Here is a 6,576-nt window from a genome sequence, read left to right as displayed (position 1 = left end):
GTGAGTAGAACCATACCTAGGATTGCTTGACTGTTCATAACTCTGGCCATCTACTTAAACATCAGCTTGGCTTTAGGACCCTGAAGATGGACGTTGGGTGAGAGCTGTCACTTATCTTCGTCCCTCTTCTCAGCATGGACATATTGAACACATCTCCTTTTTCTGCTTTAAACTGTTAAATTGACTTTTTAAATTGGCTTGTCGAGGATATGTGGCCTGGATTTTTGGGGTACAGTTTGTGACCCTAAGTCCAGTAATATCTGGTCAAGGGTGTTCCTAACCCAAAAGGAAAGGGAAACCTGAGGTGTGCTGATTGGTCAGAAACTTAACAAACATCAGCTTTCTTGAGAGTCCAGATGAAATCTAACTTTTCATTTCTCTGCTTTACCAAATATAGATTAGGAAATAACTAAAGCCAGCTCAAATGAGGAGATAAGAAAAGCCCCTGGAATAAAGTGACCTCAGCCATTGTTTGGGATGATTCAGTTTATCCTCATCCTCTAGCCAACTTACTGGAGGTGTCTGATGCTCAAAATTGTTGGAGTCAGAGCCTGTCCTGATAGCCTGACAGGTGAGGTGGTGAGGGTCAGTCACTCATTTGTCCTCAGTAAGCCAACTAAAGAGACACATGGTAGGGAAAATCAGAGAAAAGAGAGTTAGAACCATCCTATATGGTCACATATCAGAGAAACAAATAAGAGGTCATGATACCCCACATTCCATCGAATCCATTTGGGTCCTGACATAAAATTTAGGGTTAGGTAGTGGACAATGGTATGCATCACTATGCAGACCTGGTTCAGGTGTAGTTTGTCCATCACTGTCTTGGTTCTAGGTTGTCAACTGTGTAAAATCTCCTGGGAGACAAATTCTTCCTCTAACTGCCACTGGGCTTCAGCCTTTTCCTCCTTCTAACATGAGATTCCTAAGAAAATTTCAATTTTTTGAGGGCTATGATTTCAATAGTCTGATAGTCAAAGGGAGGGCCACAAAGGCCTCTATAAAATATGTTCACTCCCTACAAACCAGTTGAAGAATCACTTTCTAAATATACTGTCATGAATGTGACCTCAGCCATTGTTTGGGATGATTCAGTTTATCCTCATCCTCTAGCCAATCAAATCAAACAGTATTATTTAGATCCTTCGTCATTGTCACCAACTTCTAACATACTAGCTGAGCAACGAGTGTTGTCAAGCTTTTTTTTTTAACATCTTTGTTAAGGTACATTTTCCTTCTGATGCACATTTATAATTTATCTCACTTGCCATTCATTATAGCTAATTTATTTCCCAATTAAAAGCTTTAAATAATTGTGTCATACTTCATTACAAACTGAAGTATACATTATAATAAGTAGCTATGAATCATTTTATACAATTGATAATGAATAGGCTTTCAAGATCATAACAAATCTTTTTTGAGGGGAATCTGGAAACGAAAACTTTAGGAAGTAGAACAGGAATCTCAAAGACAAGCCTCACCAACAGGTTACAAGAGGTGGAAGAGAGACTGTCAAGCATGGAAGACACAATAGAAGAAATGGACACCCCAGTTAAAATAAGAGATTAAATCTAAAAAAGTTCCTTGCACAAAACATCCAGAAAATCTGGGACACCATGAAAATATCAAATCTTAGAAGAATAGGAATAGAGGGAGGAGAAGAAACCCAGGTCAAAGCACAGAAATTATTTTCAAGAAATTCATAGAAAATTCTTTAACCTGAAGGAGGAGAGTCCTATCAAGGTACAAGAAGCATGCAGAATACCAAATAGGAACAGAAAAGATATATCTCAAAATAATAAAAGCAGGTTTCAGTAAGTACATAGCCAACATCAACTTAAAGGGAGAGAAACGCAAAGCAATTTCACTAAAATAAGGATCAAGACAAGGTTGTTCATCCTCTCCATATCTATTCAATATAGCATTTGAAGTTTTAACTAGAGCAATGAGACAACAGAAGGAAAGCAAAGGGATATGAATTGGAAAGGAAGAAGTCAAAGTATCTTTATGCCCACATGGAGCTTTCATATCTGCATTCCAGCATCTATGGTACATGAAGGTACTTTGCATGCTGTCGAAACAGAAATGTAAACACCAGTTATCTCATCAGTCCTTTGACTCACAATGGTGTACTGTTTGCCAGATATGCTAGGGCAATGGTGGCACAAAGCTTTTGGGAGTAGTCAGCTAATATATGATTTGATTTAAGGTCCATGGAACTTATACCTGACACTGCTTGGGTGATAGAGAACCTGAGACCAGATAGCACAAGGACCTAGGGAAAAACCAAATACTACTGTTCTGAAAAATAACAACAGCATAGCAATATAATGACTCCTAATGACATTCTGCTATATTTGTAGATCATTGCTTTGCTCAGCCATCATCAGAGATGCTTCCTCCTGTAGCATATGGGAACAATACAGAGATCCACAGATGGAGACTATGCAGAAAGTGTTTAAAGACCTCAGAACATAAAGCACTTAAAGACCTTAGAACACTCATCCCTAAATGGGATGCCTCCATCAATACCTTCCCCTCAGGGCTCAGGGAATCCCATGGAAAAGGAGGTTGAAAGAGTGTAAGAGCCAGAGGGAAACAAGACCCTCTAAATCAACATGGTCAAAGCTAATATAACTTCACAGAGACTGAGGCAGCATTCACAGGCTTGTACAGGTCTGCATCAGGTCCTTACATATATATTATGGTTTCTAGTTTAGTGTTTATATAGGATTCCTGAGTATGTGAACAAGTGGGCCTCTGATTCTTGTGCCTTCCCTTGGACTCTTTTCCTTCTGTTTGATTTGTCCAGTTTTGATGCGTTAGTTTTGGGTTATGCCATTCTCTTCTCTTCTCTTCTCTTCTCTTCTCTTCTCTTCTCTTCTCTTCTCTTCTCTTCTCTTCTCTTTTTTTATTATCCCTGTTGGTTTTCTTTTTTTTTTTTTTTTTTGGTTTTTTCGAGACAGGGTTTCTCTGTGGTTTTGGAGCCTGTCCTGGAACTAACTCTGTAGACCAGGCTGGTCTCGAACTCCCAGAGATCCGCCTGCCTCTGCCTCCCGAGTGCTGGGATTAAAGGCGTGCGCCACCATCGCCCGGCTCCCTGTTGGTTTTCTGAGATACAGAAATGGAGTGGATCTGGATTGGAAGGGAGGAGAGGAGGGACTGGGAAGAGTAGAAGGAGGAGAAATCTTAATTAGGATATAGTGTATGAGAAATACATTTATTTTCAATGAGAGAAAAAAGAACATATGAGATATTTTACTCTATATGTCCTCTTCTCAGATAGATTTTAGACAAATGAACATGATTTGAGAAGGGTTACTGTAAATTGTAAACTTTTCAATTGTTTACATATTCAACATCAATGATATTCAATATTAATGATCATCAAATTTTTATCAAGCAGTTATTTCCAACATACACCATTTTTGTATATTGAAGAAATGATCTTAAAACACTAGGTAGCAAAATTTTCTTGTTTTTTTTTTTTTTTTTGCAAAGACTCTTCCATTGACTACATTTTAATTATGTATGTCTGATTCCTTCTTGCTGGTTTTTGATATTTTGATTCAGTTCCATAGGGTTTTCCATGCTGGTCTTGAATCTATAGAAATCCTTCTGCATCAGCCTCCTGAGTGGTAGGGTTACAGCTATGAGCCTCCCACCCCCACTTAGCTCTATGCCATCCAATACCTTCCCCTCCTTTTTGACTCCAAGTCAGGGACTCAGTCTATTATCCTGGCTTGTCTAGAATTCATCATGCAGCCCAGGCTGGGCTTGAACTTGTGGCAACCCCCTGTCTCTGCCGCCAAGTGCTGGCAATATAGTGTGTGCTACCACATCCAAGCCCTTCTCTCGAAGAAGACCTGATCCTTGGGCTTCTCTGTGTTTGTGTTTGCATATCACAATTTCAGCAAAAATCTTTTAAAGTTAGTTTTATAAGATTCTCCCACCCTTAATCTCTGATCTTTCTCTTTCTTTGGTCAAATTCCCTATTTGTCACTCTTCCCCAGGGGACATTTTCCTAGCTTTATCTGCTTTCTGCAGGAATCCTGTCAAGTTGCTTTTACAAGGATTATCCCTCTCCATGCTTTCTCTCAGCAATTTTTTATCTACAGACCCCCAAGTCCCGCATGATATATATTTGGAATTGAGCTCATGTCTATATTAAAATCTCATTTTTCCTATTGCAGTTTCTCTTTTTATCACCTAAATACTGCCTGACTCTTAAAAAAATCTATAAAAATGTATACTTTAAGCATTGTGATGTCGTTGCTTTGAAGATCTGAACCTGAAGAAACAGCAACTCAGTGTAATGTAAGACATTTGGAGCTCATATAAATTTATTTTCGTTATGTAGAGAATCTATTCCTTGGATCGCATCCCAAAGGTTATTAGTGGAAAGCCTTATGATAAAGCCTTTGCTTTAGCTACCAACTCCCCTACCCTGGGTCTACCTGGAGCCTTGTTCCAACCACTGTAACTTCTCATCTGGATCACTGTGAAGCTTGTCAGTGAATATTCACCCAGTTTCCTCCCATGCCCGCCACCCGCTCTCAGCAGTGCAGCCCAAGGAAGATTTTAAGACACAATTATATATTCTCATCTCTTACTTAAAACAGTGGCCCCTTTCTCATTCAGAGTAAAACACAGAACTCTGGGAAAGCTTTGTGATATCTATCTGTTCTGTTTCTGAGTTACCTGATGGATGCCAAGGTCCTCTTTCTTCAAATGCTTACCACACTGGCTGTCTCTTTCCTCCCAGGTCCTCTACTCTTGCCTTTTCTAGGTGAAATGCTTTTGTTCCAGACAAACCCAGGACTGCTCAGGACTCAGCTGTTTTTTTCACAGAAAGTTCCTTCCTGACCATGCTATACCAAAGAGCAATCATTACCTGATCAGGGATTCCTCGAGTCCAACTGAGAGTCTTGGTGTGAGCAAATGCTTATCAGGTGCCTGAATCTTTTCCAGGCCTATCTGTAGACATTTTTGTAAAAATCCAGTTTTGTCAAAACTTTCTTAGTGGGTTTAGCAAGAACATCTTCCCCTCTGTTTACCACGGTTCAACCCCAATGTCTGATCAACTTATTGCGAGTCTTAAAAGGTCCCACTCGCATCCACCCCACTGTACCCTCTCCAACTTTTATTGCTAAGGGGATAGTAGTGCCATCAACTGAAGGAAACTTGGGAAAAGAGAAGGCTTGACTGTTGCAAATAATAAATTAGAATTTTAATTTGTTAAGTTAAATGTGCTAAGTCAGAAGTTGGAGATATCCAGGAAGGGTTGAATCTTGGTGTGGTACTTAGTAGGGATGTCAGAGCAATGAATGTGTGTGTGAGATTCATTAGTGTGTGTTGGGGAAAGTAGTTGAAGCCAGAGACATGGAGGAAACCAGGAGGAGTGAATAGGGGAAAAGGAGAATTATCCGTGAAGATAATCTGAACCAAGCAGAAACCAGCAATGCACATCTAGAAAGGTGTGGTTTTTTTCATTATTCCTCCAATAATAGCACAAATTCTTGTGTGATATAAATAAAAGCAAAAACAAACAAATAGAAAAAAAACCCAACTAATAATGTAGGAGGAAATCCAGGAGAGACTTGTTAGAAAGTTAAGAGGACAGCAGTTGAAGAATTAGGGGTGTTCAGATGACACATAAAATAGAAATAAATTGTATGGTTTATTGATTGACACACCATAGTTACCAGAACAGCTTTTGTTTGGCTGAATCCTTGCATAGCTTGGGTCATAGAATCCTCCCTAAGGCCAACAATGGAATCAATGGGATGGAGAAATAACAGACTCTAAAGAAACAACAGACCTAGGTAACATTGGTCCGTAGGTCCAATGGGATTGGTGGCCTGAGTGTGCTGATGGAGAAGCCGCAGCACCCTGGAAGCACAGTGTGTTTATTATATAGAGCTGAACATGGAGGTGGGTTACTGCATACATCTGAACACGAGTTGGGGTTTATGGTGTAGAGCTGAATAGGAGACAGGCTTAGCTAATCTCCTTAGGAGCATTCTCTGTATGGGCTTGGTCTTCAGGCTGTAAACATCCAGGAAGAAAAAGCTACAGTGGACATTTTCTGCACACACTGTCAATATCCCCACATGGACCAGAGGAAGACTTGCCATTCCTCTGAGCCTCATTTAGGCTTTGCCAATTTCATGGGCCTGAGGCTTTGGGTCTTTGATATGACTGTGCCCATGTCAAACAGTACACATTCACTTAGGACTTCACTTATTATCAGAATAATATGGTAAACTTGATAAGAGTTTATGAAAACTTGATAGGTGCCAGTGTGTCTCCCTGCCTAGGAGCATTCCTCAAACACAAGCAATGTGTTTGGTTGTAAGAAGATGAAATATATGCTAGTAGTGTGCTTGTTCCTCTGTCTTAATATTCACCTCTGATGGTTGGTAACTCCTGTGGTCTCTGTGTCAGTCCTTCCTCTTGAGGATAGAGGGACCTGTGTATAATGTGGGCAGTATTCTAATGCCTAGGTCACTGATCAGTTGACTCTTAGTTAATAAAAGATAGATCCTCTCAGATGTTTGTCTTTCACAGGCA

This window comes from Chionomys nivalis, chromosome 10 (genome assembly GCF_950005125.1).
Source record: "Chionomys nivalis chromosome 10, mChiNiv1.1, whole genome shotgun sequence".
NCBI classification, from domain to species: Eukaryota; Metazoa; Chordata; class Mammalia; order Rodentia; family Cricetidae; genus Chionomys; species Chionomys nivalis.
This window is presented reverse-complemented; position numbering follows the sequence as displayed.